Source organism: Vipera berus (assembly GCF_964194415.1).
Source record: "Vipera berus genome assembly, chromosome: 1".
Lineage (NCBI taxonomy): Eukaryota > Metazoa > Chordata > Lepidosauria > Squamata > Viperidae > Vipera > Vipera berus.
In genome coordinates this window covers 1,093,159-1,109,703 of record NC_138202.1, presented here as the reverse complement: position 1 = coordinate 1,109,703, position 16,545 = coordinate 1,093,159, and the positions used below count along the sequence as shown (strand labels likewise).

At 46.3% G+C, this 16,545-nt stretch overlaps 1 long non-coding RNA gene across 1 annotated transcript; it reads left to right on the top strand.

Annotated features, from left to right (window-relative positions):
- The first annotated feature begins 7,522 nt into the window (after window positions 1-7,522).
- LOC308672050 lies at window positions 7,523-13,890 on the top strand. The gene is made up of 2 exons (XR_014027334.1): window positions 7,523-10,042; window positions 13,062-13,890. It is a non-coding gene; the product is annotated as an uncharacterized lncRNA (long non-coding RNA).
- Window positions 13,891-16,545: the final 2,655 nt, after the last annotated feature.

The following is a 16,545-nucleotide window of genomic DNA, read 5'->3' as shown; positions in this document are numbered from 1 at the left end:
TTTTGTTTTGGTTTGTTGTTTTAAAGTTTTCTCCCTCCCTTGCCATGTTACACAGTGCCCAACAGTGAATGATGACGTCAGTCCTTTTCCAAATAATTTGGGGATTTTAAAAATGACAAGAATCAACGGATTGGTAGGAGGAGGTCAGGAGTTTAACCAATGAACGCATTTGCAATCACTCCCAACAACACGGCGAGGGTTTAAGTGGCTCGGAAAGCGTTTGCAGCTGAAATTGGATCTACTTGGGTAGATCCGTAAGGTTTATAAACCAAACGGTCCTTTTGGGTGAAGAGAAACCTGCCTAATTCTAAATTAGGTTTAAGCCTGTCGCACGTTACCTCTGGCAGTCTCTCTCCTGTAAGTCGGAGGAGAGGCAGGGCTGATTCTGTTTTGGATCTGCGATGTCGCCCATTTCTTTCGGTTTACGAGCCTTCTTGCAGCACCCTTCCGGCTGTATCATCATCTTTCCGTCAGTGTTCAAAATCTAGGATTTGGTGGACTTGAGTAACACTTAACGGAGACTTAGAAGTGTGTCGAAATCTCCCAGGCAGATGAAATGCACCCCACACCATCCTGGTGGGGAAAAGACCCACCCATGAAAACGGTGGCCGTGGGTGCCTTCCCTTGTGGTCTTTCACGTAGCCGTTAGCCTTCACGGTGTGTCTGAGATACATAACAATTTTTCCTCTTTTTTGGTGACTGGAGGCAAAGTGCCCCATCCAAAGAGTTTTACTCACCACACAAAGCCACTATGGCCATTGTGAGTCCTGATCTCGAGTCTCTTTGGCGAAGGAACACCATTCCAGGAATATCTGCTTTGCTTCTTGCTTTCAACTGCACTTTTATTTAAGAATTACCTTGGCAAGCTGGATCCCTTTTACAAGCTGGGTTCTTGGCCCCAGGATTATACGTGAACCTACTTTTAAAAAAAACAACAACCATTAAATAGTCTCTCTTGAGGTTATTGCTGTCCTAGCTGCCGTCACAATTTGGATTGTCAAGTGATTTGTGACAACAGTTCGGAAAACCTTGTTTAGTAATGCTGTCTTTGGTTCCTGGACAGCCCTGAGGTTTTTTGGGTTGTTTTTTTTTTAGTTTGGCGTGATCAAGTTCACACCAGAGCCTGGCAAGATTTATATTCCTTGTCATTTGCAATGTTGATCACAAAATTTCCGTATTATCTTTTTGAGCAAGACCGTGTTTTCCATGGCGAGGAGAATCGCTCATTTTCCTGTTTCCGGTCGAATTGACACCCTGTCCTCCATCATGTAAATTCTTGACATTCCACTTGGAACTAACCTGGTACCCTGTTTGAAATAACATTTCCAGTCATAGGGTGTTACACCCAACTGCCATTTTGGCAAAATCGGGTTGCCGAAGAGACCACCGTCCGGTGCCTGGAGGCTCCCGAGATAAATTTCCCCCTTTGACAGCTTCCATTAATCTCTTTTTTCTGTTGGATGGTTCTTTGACGTAGCGTGACATCTCGGCTTTTTTTTTGCAGCCGTGTAGAACATTCCTTTGATTTTTTTTCTTTTCAAATGCTCGAAGGAAGTCATGGTTATAAATATGTCGGTGGAGATTATAAGGCATTTCTAACCTCAATCATAAAGCATTTCTTTTACGGTCCCTGTTTTACTCCCTCTATCACTCTTCCGTCTCGTTTTAAAGGCTGCTCCCACCCCATGGGCCCGTAAGACCTTCCAGACTTGACACACGATTCCTTTCTAATTCCCGACTCGGGAATTAATTGGCCGTGCGTTACAGATGTTGACAGACATCTGTACCTCTCTGGATGCCGGTTGTGGGAATAACCTGCCCCCTCTCTGCTGGAATGGCGGGCGTAGTAGCTACACCCGTTTTTCCTGGCATTGCTACTTTCTCTGCTGTTTTGTCCAGTAAAACGCACCTCAGCTCATCAGTCACATCCGCTTTGCCAGTTTCTGTAAGAGGAAACAGCAGATTTCTTTGGGCAAATACGGTCAGTAGCACCGGTGTCGTCGTATTCTAGGGCTTTATTACAGTTTCTCCGGCTCTTGTTGCTGGCATTCGCCAGCCTTCCATCTTTCCTCAAGTCTTGCTCTCCGATCGCCGCCATCTTCCCTAATCCACTTTTCGGAGTTCTGATTAGCTCCAGGATTCCCGCTAAGCCAACGGGACGAGAACTTACCAAAACATTTTTAGACGCGAGGGAAAAGGTGTCACCGTTGGGAGTCAAAGTCCTAAAGTCACGAAAGCGCACTGGGGCTATTCTCTCTCTCGCTATACGTTCCCTTTAAAATTCCCATTTTAGCGGATAATGATTTCAAAAGCAAAACCAGCGTTCGGACGGGATTAAGGCGGTTCTTGAAAAAGGTGCATCTTCAGGGCGTTGGGTTTGATCGGCCTTTTTCTCTAGTTGCTTCTCCGGTTTCCAAGTGAAATGGAGTTTTCCTTTGAGCGGCCCAAGGTTGCCTCCTCGTCGCCGCCTACTCTCAAAAAGTTGTTTTTCATAAGGATTTGGGGTCTTTTTCGCCCGTCTGGGGAAAAAAGGTAAAACAGAAATACGCATACAAGTGTGTCTAAAATGAAAATGGATATTTTTATTTTTAGTTTTAGTTTGAGGTGACAGTAACGGAAAGAATGCATCCTTGCTGCTGGTATTTGACAGTTGATGGTACCCTAGTATAAAGAACCAAGATATATTCTAGGCTAAATGCTTACCGTATTCCAGAGAATTCCCAAACTCTGCTAAGGCAGTGAACACACACCTCTGCTTCATCCATATACCTTCTTTGCGGTTTTGTGCCAAAGGTTTTTGACAAAGTTAGCAGAAAAAAGCTATTCACGCAAGACACATGTTTTACATTTGGCATTTAGCAGCGCAAGTCCTTTTATGGATTAGGCTGGATGTCTTTATTTCCTTCCCCCCACCTCCCCCAATCCTTTAAAGCTCTATCTACAAAGGTATATTATCTTCTTGATCGAAGTAGACTTAGATTTTTTTAGGTCACTTTTTTGGGGAGGGAGAAATGATTTCCAGTTTGTCAGAATCCAAAATTCCTTTTTTTTTAAAAAAAAATCCAGGATTGTTCCCCTTCACCCAAATGTTTAATGGAGATTTAAATGTTTGCTCTCATAAGCCGAGTACAAGTTTTCCCTTCCTGAGCGAAAAAGGATGATGGTTTTGGTCTGCCAAAGCTTAACTCAACCATGAGTAAATTTTGCATACTGACATAGCCACTGCTTTGTGAGGATAAATATCTCCCTTCTGACGAAATAAATTTGCTGAGAATTATGCATGCTGATATTAAAGGTAGACCGTTTTGTTTTCCAGTGAATTAAACCCAACTTAGGAGAAAGGATTGCCAGCAGATTTCATGCTTCCTGTAATTAAGGGTGCATCCTTTTTTTTTTTTGAATAACACTCTCATAAGCTACATCAGTTCTCAAAACAGGAAGCTCCTTTGCATAATTTTTTTTTAAAAAAATGGACAAATGGACCTTATTTTTGTTTTCAAGAGAGGAGAGTTGTATATCCTCCCCCTCTACCAAACATTTAATTCTTGGCTATGTTTTTGTGAAGGCAGCTGTCTCAAATCCACTTAACTTGAGAATCCTCTTGGAAGGATTTCTCCCCCCCCCCCCCGCCAAGATAATGCGCTTCTGGCAATTTTAGGGGGTCAAGATCAATTTTTGCATTTGGTAGAACGTGGAGCTTTCTTCCTTCCGTTTGAAAGTTTGTGGGTTTTCTGATCTGTATTCTATTTCCTTTATATATATATATATATATTTTTTTTAAAAGGGTATTTGGTGTAATGTGCAGGTTATAACAATCAGTGGCTATTTTAGTTCAGTTTTTGAAAATCTGATACATTATACTGTTTTGGCTGCTTATTTGTAGCATTCTTGTCTTAACGGAGTTATCCAGGTTGAGAATAAGTTAGTTGTGTTATTTTCCCAGTGCATGGTTTAAAAATAAACAGGAAACACAGTTCAGCGGGACACCCAGCATCACACAGTGACTAGCTTGTGTCGGCTGCCTTCCCTTCTCACAGCCCACTTCCGAAAAGCAGGTTTGCTGGCATTTTTGTGGGAAGTGGATGGGGGTTTTTTGGGGGGAGGGTGGGTGTTTTTTTTAATGTATAAACTGATTTTTTTCTCTTATTTTATCAGACGGTAGCAAACCCCTAACAACAGTGTAGCTGCCACCAAGTCTCTCTCCGCTTAATTGTGTATTGAGTTCTGCAAACGAGTTAAAACTCTCCGCAGAGTTTTTGCTTTCTTGTTTTTGTTTTTAAATTAAATCACTTCACTACAAAGGGACCTCTTTCCCCCCCCCCCCACACACACACACGACCCATTTCAGAAGAATTGAAAGGAAACTTTGCATTCATTTTGTTTGACCCACACTTCTGACAGGACCGGTGCCGTCTCACCAAGTGGGAGCTTTGGCCCTAGATTCGGTGGGATAGAAACGACAACCCCTCTCTAGTCTCACTTGGCTTCCCTTTTAACTGGTGTAACTCCCCCCCCCTTTTTTTCCCCTTCTTTTTTTGTTTTTATAAAGCCGTCTGTCTGCAACGGAAGGCTTTTATCGGTTCTCCCGTATTGTACAGTATATATGCTTAAGACAACTTTTTTTTGTATATTTAGCGTGTTTTTAAGTTATTGATTTTGTTTTATATCGAAATAATTTATTTTTCAGGAACCACTTTTTTCATTTTAACTTTGTTTTTAACATGGGTTTACTTTAAATAAAGTATGACGCTGCTATCCTCATGTCTCCACTGCCGTTGAATCCCCTTGTGTCTTTCGAGTGCCTGCTATTTTCGGAGGCAATGCCCAAGGCCTCTTGCTTGACCAGACCCACCCACAAACATCTCGGTTCACACATGGCAAACTCGAAGAGCTTTGTCAAGTAACTGCATCGGGCCTTGCGGGGTGGGTGGGTGGGTGGGTGGGAGCGCATGGGAAGCGCATGGGAGCCATGCCCGGCAGCATCTGCCTTGAGATGATGTGGGAACCGGGCCGCCAGTGTGGGTGGTGTTGGGAGCTTCATGCTCTCTTCTCTGTCACGAGAAACTTAAATTTCTGGTGGAAAAATGGAAATTGGGATATTTTTTCACTTGCTGTTGAATAACACCGACAGCACCATTTTATTTGCCCACTGCTTTTTTTGGGACTACATTTCTAGAGTTTGCTACTCTGCTCTCACCGTCCATCAGGACCTCCTGTTTTAAAGCCACAAACCAGGAATTCTTGACATGCTTGCTGTTAACGCTCTCACAGGTTGGCAATCATATCAGTGACCATCATTTAATAATATGTCAGTTTGTTGAGACTTATTTTTTTTTAAGTCAGGCTAGTCCACTCTGATTCTCGGGAAAGGATGAGGCTCTAGCCTTAGATACTTGGGGATATTTCTGGCTGATCTGCTAAAGTTTGGAATTGCCCCTTTTCCCTAAACTTAAATGTATGCTTATTTCAAGATACGCTATGCTGCTTTCCTTTTTCCCCCCATGTTCTTTTTAACAGATCTGTTAAGAAAAACCACCGCTGTGTTAGGCACCAACAGAAGGAATTAGATCAGAACATTTGTATGCCTCTTGCCTAATAAAATTCTATTTTTTTAAAAAAAAAAATTAAAAGTGCAACATGGAATTTTGGACAGGACCGCTAGACTTTTCCATCGAGTGGCGTGGCGACCTAGCGGTGAAATTCTCACCTCGCAATCAGGAGGCAGTTTGAGTTTGATCCTACGTAGCGGCAGATATTTCACTCTCGGCACAAAGAGAAAATACCTGCTGCAAACTCCACGTAGGTGTCAGGAAGGGTATCCAGCCAGTAAATGCTCAGCCACCCCCACTCCACCCCGATGCAAGGGATTCCAGGGTCATACAAGAAAAAAAAACTTGTAGTTTTTGCTATCATCTACAAAAATGTCCAATATTGGGCCTAGGTCCATATATATCAACTGGTCCAGAGGTGGGGAATCTTGGCTCTTTTATGACTTGTGGACTCCCAGAATTCCTGAGCCAGCCATGCTGAGTGGAAAGGGAGAGGTTTCCAAGCTGAGCCATGCTGGCTCAGGAATTCTGGGAGTTGAAGTCCACAAGTGATAAAAGAGCCAAGGTTCCCCATCCCTGGATTAGTCACTCAAGATGAGTGGTGTAGAAAATTGATTAACTACTTTCTGCTGAAAATTTAAGAAATGCGGCCAGTGCACCATTTTTATTTTTATTTTTTTACGCACTTCACAGCAGGCATTGTCATATTTGCTCGGTTTCTCTATATATATTTGCTGAAAGCAGATTTATTACAGATAGTCCTCGACGTAACAACCATAATTGAGCCCCAAATGTCTGTTGCTAAGCAAGACATCAGTGAAGTGATTTTTGCCCCACTTTGTAACCTTTCTGGCTGAAGTGAATCACTGCAGTTGTTAAGTAACACAGTTAAGTGAATCTGGCTCCCCCCCTTTGACTTTGCTTGTCAGGAGGTCACCAAAGAGGATCACGTCACACACACACACACACACACACACACACACACTGGGACAGGGTGACCATCGCCAATATCAACCGGCTGAATTTTGATCACATGACCCTGGGGATGCTGCAACGGTCTTAAATGTGAAAACGGTCCTAAATCACTTTTTCAGTGTGGTTGTAACTTTGAACCGTCGCTAAATGAGTGGTTGTGTTTATTACATTTTTGTACTGCCCATCTCCTTCACAAGGTGACTCTGGGCAGCTGGACTGGATCCTGGATTGACTGAACCAGATCCTGGTGTTTTGTCTGGGTTTTCAACCTTGCAACTAACATGGTTTTCCCCAAGAATTGACTTGAATTTGTAAAGGGAATGGAGGTCACGCTGAGTGCAGGTACTTGGGTCATTTAATCTTTGCCTCTGTACAACGTCGTCGTGTCTTTTTAGCAAGCCTTCCTCGGAATCCGCCTCTTCTAACAACTGCGCGCTGGAGACGCCTTGAATGTCTTTCCTTTCTAATAACCAGTTTATTTCTCCTGCTCACTGCAGTGATTTATTACAAAGTATGCAATGGAGGAAGGAGCCCTTGTGGATTTTACTCCGTTAGTCGTTGCCAACTCTTGGGAGTGGCGCTCACCTCCGCTTCAAGGCCATTGAGCCACTGCTGTCTGAAGACATTTCCGCGGCCTCGCAGAGCTCTGCTTCCTCCCCACCGAAGTGGTGCCTAATCATCTACTCGCATTTGCATGCTTTCAAATGGCTAGGTCGGCCGGAGCTGAGGCGAGGATGGGAGCTCACCCCGCCGTGTGGCGCCCGGCTCTAGAACCTGGGCTGCCGGCTTTCCAGCCGACAAGCCCAGCATTTTCACTGCAGAGCCACCACGCCGACCCCATGTAATGGAGGGGTCTCCCTCAAAAGCAAAGTGGGAGCTTCACCCCTTAGATAAAGAGGTGCACTCGTGTCTATGCATTCCAGGAAGGAGGGGAAAGGGATGCATACTCACAAGGGATAAGGTGACAGCTCTCAGGTTACTTCCTGCCCTGCCCTTCTGTTACCTACAGAGAAAACGGTCTTGGAAGAAACGACGGCATCTTGAGATTCAGGGATTGCTGTGGGAATGTCCCAACCCCAGGCTTGTCACAGATCCCTGTGAGCTACAAAAAGTGGAATAACCGATTTGAAAAGCCTCCAGTGAAGCCATTCCGTTGGTTAATTGTTCTCACTGTCAGAAAATTTCACCTTGGTTCAAGGTGGGGTCTCTCCTTGATAGGTTTCCACTCAAATCAGAATAGATCTGGAAGGGACCTTGGAGGTCGTCTAGTGCAGCCCCCTGCTCAAGCAGGAGTCCCTATATCAAGTGGGTTGTTCCATCCGTTACTTCTTGTCCTGCTGTTATCTCTCACTTGTCTTATTAAGCAGTCCCCTTCATCTGAAAAATTGATTTTCCCCACAGTACCTGGAGGGGGTAAAAAAAGGGTGCTTACTAGGCGTTGTAGTAGAACAAAGTCCCTTGTGCTACAAGCCGCTCCAGTGGTGGTCCCCTCACCTCTGGGTCTGAATCTAAAGAATAAACTCTTCAAGGGACTGTACATCAATCGCCATATTTGACTGCAACGGTGGAGCGGCCAAGATACCTGGGGGTAAAAAAAAAGGTAGCATTTGGCTCACTGCTTGGATGAAGGGTGATGTTCCAACGTGGCTGAAGTTCTTGCACCTGAGACCGCACCTCAGTGGGATAACAACCTATAATACTTTTCAGATGGGAAAGAATTTCCGAGACTTTTTCAAAGCAGTGGGATTTGGGGGCTCTAATCCTGGGAAATTGAGGCATACACCCATGCGTAGGAAGAAGGGGAAGTGACGTAGGGTCCAGTACAGTGGGATTTTCTCAATGCAAGGCTGAATGTCCTGGCAGCAATTAAATATTGACAACTGATAATAATAGCACTAGCACTTAGATAGTGCCACATTAGGAGAAGAGAGAGGAGGGAAGGGTGGGGGAAGAAAGGAAGGGAGAGAATGGGAAGAGAGGGAAATAGGGAAGAAGGAAGGAGAATGGAGTAGAATTAGAGTAGAAGAGAAGAGAGTAATGAATGGAATAAGGATAGAATAGAACAGAACAACACAACATAGTTGGAAGGGACCTTGTAGGTCATCACTTGCTTTACAGCCTCTTAAGCCGTTTCCAGAGCCAGCATATTGCCCCCAACAATCTGGGTCCTCATTTTACCAACCTTGGAAGGACGGAAGGCTGAGTCAACCTTGAGCTGGTCAGGATCGAACTTCTGGCAATGGGCAGAATTAGCCTGCCATGCTGCATATTAACCACTGCACCACCACGGCTCATAGGAAGGTGTTTCCTTTGAAAACAAGTTAAAACTTTCTCGTGGCCAGTGAGTGCTTCGTGTGGCTTTGCCTCTTTCTGTGTGCGTGTGTTCACGCACGCAGTGATAACACAGGCACCTACTGTGTGGCTCCACTGAATGTGCTCTACAACCCTGATTTAGATGAGGGAAAACATTTTTAAGAAAAACAACTGCTGACAGCTCAGGTCAATCCAACTTTGTACAGATGGAGTTGGGGTGTATTTCAGCACGTTGCAGAGGGTGGTTCTAAGTGAGTCCTGGGTCCCCTTCCAAGGGCCCCCCCAATTCTCTTAATTTTAGTGGAATTGCCTCCAGGTGGGACAAGCCGCATATGACTTGAATAGATAAAATACTGCAACTTTTTTGGGAAGTTTCTTTTAAAGAAGTTTCCAAAACGGGGTGGGGGGGTGGGGGGGTAGGGGAATGGAAGGTCAAAGCGGGGTGACCCTGCTGTTATTCTCTGAGCATGCTTGAGCAAGCTACCTTGTAAAGCAGTAACCCCAGTTTCTCAACCAGATGTTGCTTGATTGCAGTGTCTTGACAGAAACATCTGAGCACATCCAGCCACTTCAGCACCTGCTGACCAATGTTTTTTCCCCCCTCCAACAGCCAGTGCACTTCCTTAGCTGGAGGCGGACCTGAAATGTAAAAATAAAATAAAATGTAAAAACAATTTTTGCTATACGAGTTGGCAATATTCTACCCGATTCAGTTGTCTCAGCCATTAACTTTCATAGTTTTAACTCCAGCTTAAACTTCTGTGGACCTCGCCCCTATTGTCCCTGTCACACATTTCCCTTTCCTTGTTTGAATCTTGTGATCTTTGTTTGACGAATAAACATTAAACAAACACACATTGGCTTTTTCAATCCAACATTTTCCTAGCCAAGCCACCAACCAGATCTTACCTGCATCAGATCAAGCATTGGGAGTGGCTGATAAAACCAAGGTGGAGATCCTCAATCTGAGACTGAATGATCACCACACTTCTCACTGGTGACGACGGATGATGGGTGGCCCAGTACATCCAGAGAACCATATTTTGAGTGGTTTAATTTGTGGGTTTTCCATTATGAACCTGTTGGGAAAGCAGCTCCTGCAAAGTCTTGCAGCTGCACCTGGAAAGGAGCAAGAGACGTTGGGTTTCCCCGCTGTGTCCGGGACCGGAGCTGGGTTGAGTGGAAAAGACTTCCACGGCCCTCAGGTAAGTTGGGAGGATGCAGATTCAAAGAAAGCTTGTCATCACTAGAACTGATTATGTTACCTAGTTAGGGTAATGAAACATTTGCAACAAAACAATCTCAGCAGCAAGGGCCCCCTCAAAGCTGTCATGTGCCTGAAACCAAAGGGTTTGGGTGAATTTCAAGTGGAAGAGAGAATGTAGGTGTGTGGAGTGGCCCCACCCCACCCTGCCCCACCTGGGTTTTTTTGGGGGGGAGGGTGAGCTTTCAAGGAGATCATAATTACCCTCATGCCTAGGTAAACATTAGCGGAGAGCAGACTTGAGCCAGCGGTGTGCAGCAGCAGCCAAACAAGCTAATACAATCCTTGGCTGCATAAACAGCCATAGAATCAAAATCACATGACGTCTTAGTCCCGCTTTATCAAGCTTTAGTAAGGCCACACCTGGAATGCTTGCATCCAGTTTTGGTCATTGCATTACACAAAAGGATGTTGAGACTGGAAAAAGTGCAGAGAAGAGCAACTAAGATTAAAGGCCTGGAGACAAAAGCATAAGAGTTGTAGGATTTGGGTTTGGCCAGTCTAGAGAAAAGAAAGACCCGGGGGGGGGGGGGGGACACCTGATAGCAGCATTCCAGTATTTGAGGGGCTGCCACAAAGGAGGGGGTCAATTTGTTTTCCAAAGCAGCAGAAAGTGCATGCAGAAGGTGAATGGAAACTAGTCAAGGAGAGAAGCAATCTGGAATTAAGGAGAAACTTCCTAACAATGAGGACAAATAACCAGTGGAACAGCTTGCCTCCAGAAGTGGTGGGTGCTTTATCACCGGAGGTTTTTAAGAAGAGACTTGACAGTCACTTGTCTGAAATAGTATAGGTTCTCCTGCTTGAGCAGGGGCTTGGACTAGAAGACCTCCAAGGTCCCTCCAAACTGTATTCTGATCCTGCTTTGTCAAAGTGTCTCTCCTTTTCAACCCTTCTCTCAACTGTAAAGCCCTGCTGGAAAACAGCATCTTTGAAGGATTAGAGAGTTTCCTACAACAGGGCACATTTGAAGGGACCAATTTGTGTCTGTGGGTCTCCCCATGTTTTCTATATTTTTGTATGTTATTTCTCTGCTCGCAAGCCCTCTAACCCTGATGTGCCTCCAGGCAGATCTCACTGTCATATCAAGGTGTGCGTCCTCTGCCCTGTTCTCTCCCCTCAGTGCCCTTGAGATAATCCTGGTTAAGCAGGAACCCCTCTAAAACAGGCTTGATTTTTTTTTTTGCTGAATCCTACAATCGTGTAATTGATTCCATGCTATCACATCAGCTTTGACTCCTAGTGGCCGCTTAGGTAGGCCGCATAGACACGTTATGCACGTTTATGGCATACGTTTGACCAGTGACATTGAATTGAACCCATCCATTGCCTGAACCAGGGAGCGCCCGTCAGTTTGACCTTTGTGGAGACCCGCTAAACCAGGTTCATGTCAGGACCCACCCCAATCCACGTCTTAGGAAAACCAAAACTCTTGGAGTCAGTTCTAGTCCAAAAGGAATTTTTACTAGGACATGCTTGGTTGTGGAAATACAAGACAGGACTTGGTATTGTTTTACAAATTGAAACTTTATAAAGAGTTCCCAGTTCAACCCCCCTTCCCTCAACCCCATTTGGTCAGCCCCCCCATCATTTTACTTCGTGTCATCCCTTTCGTGGGAAAAAGGGACCTTGGAATCTTTATGGTTATTGCCTTCTTCCTTTACAGATTCAAATGGAGACACAGGCCAGATGCCTCCTTCCCTAACCCTCCCCTTTGTTCCCCCAGTTCAAAAAGTTTCCCTTGGTCTTTGAAATAACCTAAGGCAGGCTGGGGGACGCGGTGGCTCAGTGGGTTAGGACGCTGAGCTTGTCGATCAGAAGGTCGGCAGTTTGGCGGGTCGAATCCCGAGTGCCGCGTAACAGAGTGAGCGCCTGTTACTCGTCCCAGCTTCTGCCCACCTAGCAGTTCGAAAGCACGTAAAAATGCAAGTAGAAAAATAGGGACCACTACGGTGGGAAGGTAACAGCGTTCCGTGCGCCTTTGGCGTCTAGTCATGCCGGCCACATGACCACGGAGACGTCCTCGGACAAACGCTGGCTCTTCGGCTATGAAACGGAGATGAGCACCGGCCCCTAGAGTCGGAAACGACTAGCACGCATGTGCGGGGGAACCTTTACCTTTACCTTTACCTTTAAGGCAGGCTGAATCCACATCCGCTCCTCCTTCCTCAGGAGATGGCAGAATCCATGGGGGGGGGGATAATGTTTTAAACATACATTTATGAATGTGATATAAATGGATTCTGACAGTTCATACACGGGGTAGAAACACGGCTTGCAAACACCCATTTCCAGGCCCCAAGAAGATGAGCCTGGTGAGGCAACCCACCCCTTACCCCTTGAAGCCCCCCCCTCAAGGATGCAGCCTTTCCCTCTGCAGGGGCATGAACGAGGCAGCCCCACCACCACTACTCTTGGAAGATCAGGAGGGGGACCACCTCATGGTCTCCCTTTTTGCCCTAGAAGGGGCTCACCAGTTTGAAGTAGGGAGGTTGTTCCAACGTGCAGTTAGACCTGTCTCCTAGAACTCAAGTTAGTTATCCCACGTTGCACTTTCTAGAACAATTAAAAACCAGACTTAACTCTTTCCCTGATAGCTTTTCCGATGTTTGAAGATAATTATCACTCCCCACACCCCCCAAATCTTCTCTCAGCAATGTTGGTAGAATCCCAATTTTAAGAACCTGTCCAAAACAATAAAAATAATGTCACCGGAAGCCAGAAGAAGAGCATTAAGTTCCAAGACTTCTGTCCCACTTCTGGTTTGCTGTGGTTGGGCAGAACCCAAACCAGGGTTTATTCTGATTTTCATATGAAATGAAATCTGGGCGGGGACACCAAAACCTTGCCACTTTTTCATCAGCAGAGGGAGGTCTGTCATCCCCCCAAAAAACAGCACACTGGAGAAAAGCTGCTATCCCAAGTTTATTTGTTACCTTGATTTATGTCCGTTGGCTCAGAGTCCTGTTGGTGAAGCTGTTGGCTGGAGACGGCAGGTGCCACTTGGAGGTTTGTCTGTGTCCGCAGTGGTGCTTTTTCAGGAGGCAACTGGAGTTCTGAAAGGGGGATTGGAGGCCTCTCTCAGCAGGAGCTGTTCTGCACTCCAGCTCTTCAAACATTTCTGCTAGATAGTCAATTGATTGGCTATGGGCTGCAGATGGATATTTCCACTCACCGCTCGGATCCGGACCGTTTTGGACTCCGACTGGGCAGAGTCTGATGGTGAGGACATGGGCGGTCTTGGTAATGTCATCTGGGAGGAGTTCGATCCTGTGACTCTGGAAGAGGTGGACAGGATTATGGGGAAGCTGAGCTCCACCACATGTTTATTGGACCCGTGCCCCTCCTGTTGTGACTCAGGGCCAGCCTGTGGGTCCGACAGCCGGCTCTGATGTATCGGATGACTCTGAGGGGGAGGAGGGAAACGAACCGGCTGATGATGGTTTGGAGGAGGGAAACGAACCGGCTGATGATGGTTTGGAGGCTTTGCAGAGTCCTCAGCCGGGGACCTCTTCTCAGCTGCGTGAGCCCGAGAGTGCGGAGGAAGATGACCCACAGCTGGCCCTGTTCAAGGACGCCCGACGCAGGAGGCAGTCAAGCAGGAACAAACAAAGAAAGGCTGCAGGACTCCTCGGGAGGAGGCTCAGGGAGACCACGCCCTGAGCTCTCTATAAAAGGAGTGTTTGGGGAGGGGCTGGTTGCTGAAAGCAACTTTTCCGCTTGAGAAGACAAGCTCTAGTGTTTTTGTTAACTGCGTAATTAAATCTTGGCAGAAGCCTTTTAGCCTTGGACGCTTTCCAGTCTCTTCTTTTTGAATAGGGGTTGCGAGAAGAGGGCTGGTTCAGAACACCTCCTGGCTGGTTTATTCAGCTCGGGAGGGGACACGAGGCTGGCTTCAGGCAGTGATAACTGCTTTTTTGAGTGAGGGCAGTTTCCCCGCCACCTTGAAGGAGGTGGTGGTGAGACCCCTCCTCAAGAAGCCTGCCCTGGACCCAGCTGTTTTAAACAATTATCGTCTGGTTTCCAACCTTCGCTTTCTTGCAAAGGTTGTTGAGAGTGTGGTGGCACATCAGCTTCCTTTGTTCCTGGAGGAAGCTGATTATCTGGACCCGTACCAATCAGGCTTCAGGCCCAGGTACAGCATGGAGACGGCATTGGTCGCGCTGGTGAATGATCTCTGGCGGGCTCGGGACAGGGGTTGTTCCTCTGTCCTAGTCCTATTAGACCTCTCAGCGGCTTTTGATACCATCGACCATGGTATCTTACTGCGGTGTCTCAGGGGATTGGGAGTGGGAGGCACCATTCTGCGGTGGTTCTCCTTCTACCTCCTGGGACGTTCGCAGTCGGTGTTGGCAGGAGGGCAGAGGTCGGCCTCGAGGCCTCTTATTTGTGGAGTTCCTCAGGGGTCGGTTCTCTCGCCTCTCCTGTTCAACATCTATATGAAGCCGCTGGGTGAGATCATTCGTGGTTTGGGGGTTGGGTATCATCAATATGCTGATGATACCCAGCTTTTCATCTCTACCCCAAACCACCCCAGTGATGCCCTCGATGTGATGTCCCGTTGCCTGGAGGCGGTTTGGGTCTGGATGGGGAGGAACAGGCTCCGCTCAACCCCGATAAGACTTAGTGGCTGTGCGTGCCGGCATCTCGGGAAATTCAGATTATTCCATCTCCAACCATGGGGGGTGAGATATTACCGCCCGTAGATAGGGCTCGCAACTTGGGTGTTCTCCTAGATTCACAGCTCTCCTTGGAAGATCACATTGGAGCTGTGACTAGGGGGGCCTTCGCCCAGGTTTGCCTGGTGCACCAGTTGCGGCCCTATCTGGACCGAGATGCCTTGCGTACAGTCACTCATGCGCTCGTGACCTCCCGTTTGGACTACTGCAATGCTCTCTACATGGGGCTGCCCTTGAGGACTACAGTACTCGGAGGCTTCAGCTGGTACAGAATGCAGCAACGCGAGTGGTGGTGGGGGTTTCCCGATACTCCCATGTAACACCTCTACTCCGCGAGCTGCACTGGCTTCCGGTTGCCCTCCGGGTAAGATTCAAGGTGCTGGTAATGACCTATAAAGCCCTAAATGGCATGGGTCCGGATTACTTACAGGAGCACCTGCTGCCGGCATCAACTTCCCTTTGTCCAGTGCGCTCCCACAGAAAGGGCCTCCTTAGGGTGCCGTCGGTCAAAGAGTGTCGACTGGCGACCCCCAGGGGGAGGGCGTTCTCTGTGGGCGCGCCAGACCTATGGAACCGTTTACCGGTTGAGCTCCGGATGGCTCCCGACCTTCGCTCCTTCCGACGTGATCTAAAAACATTCGAACAAGCCGGCCTGATCTGATGGGTTTGGGGTATTTTAATATTAATATTAATTGTATTATTTTTATTGTTATTGGGCTGCACTATTTAATTCCTTTTTAGTTTTTGTATATTGTATTTTTATTGTATTTGCCCTGTACACCGCCCTGAGTCCTTCGGGAGAAGGGCGGTATAGAAATTATATTTTTTATTATTATTATTATTATTATTATTATTATTATTATTATTATTATTATTATTATTATTATTATTATTATTATTATTATTATTATTATTATTATTATTCAGTCTCAGATGGCCTGGCAGCTGCCCACCTGTGTGGGGAAAGTGATGTGCAGGAGTCTCTTTGTTGTCGTCCCACCTCCTCTGCCTTTGAAGCCCTTGGGGATGGCAAGGCTGCTTCGAGGCCTCTGGAGTCTCCGCTGGGCTTAATCCATTCTGATGACCAGACTAATTCTCCTGGTTGTTTGGGTCTAGCTTCCAGCTGGGAGGATTGCTGAATCTCTTTTCCTACTGGCTTCTTTGCTGGCCCTTCCCTTGCTGGGTGGCTGCTGCTGCCGAGGAGCTGGCTTCAGGCAATATCTTCTCCTCCATGACAGAATCTTCCCCAAACTTGGAGACAGCGACGGGAGTTTGGGACCCCATAGTTAGTTTGTAAAGTTAGTGGATTCCAGCTTGATGTCAAGTTTCCAACAGATGACCTGTTCAAAGAACTCTGAGGCATTGTTTACCTTAAAAGTCTTTTATTAGAGCAATGCTTGTGAGAAGCTGGAATCTGAATTCCCCTCCCCTAAGTACAATAAAATTCCTTCCTTTCTTTGCTGTCATTAATCACATTCTCCAATTAGTTTGAAGGGTCAGTCCTGCCTCCTTAGCTTAACCAGCCCCCAGTTCTTACATCGCCTCTTATTACATTCAGCCTTGAAACTACTCTGCTACGGTTATTATGTCTAACTAATTCCCCAAGCATTCTTCCTTCCCCCTCCCTTCTTCATCTAACTTTAACTCTAAAAGTGATACAGAAGTAAAAATATGAAATAGCTGCTTCTTCATCTTTTGTCAAAGAAAGAACATCCGATGTTAGCAGCATTGACACATAGATGGAGTGGAAATGTTTATATTAATC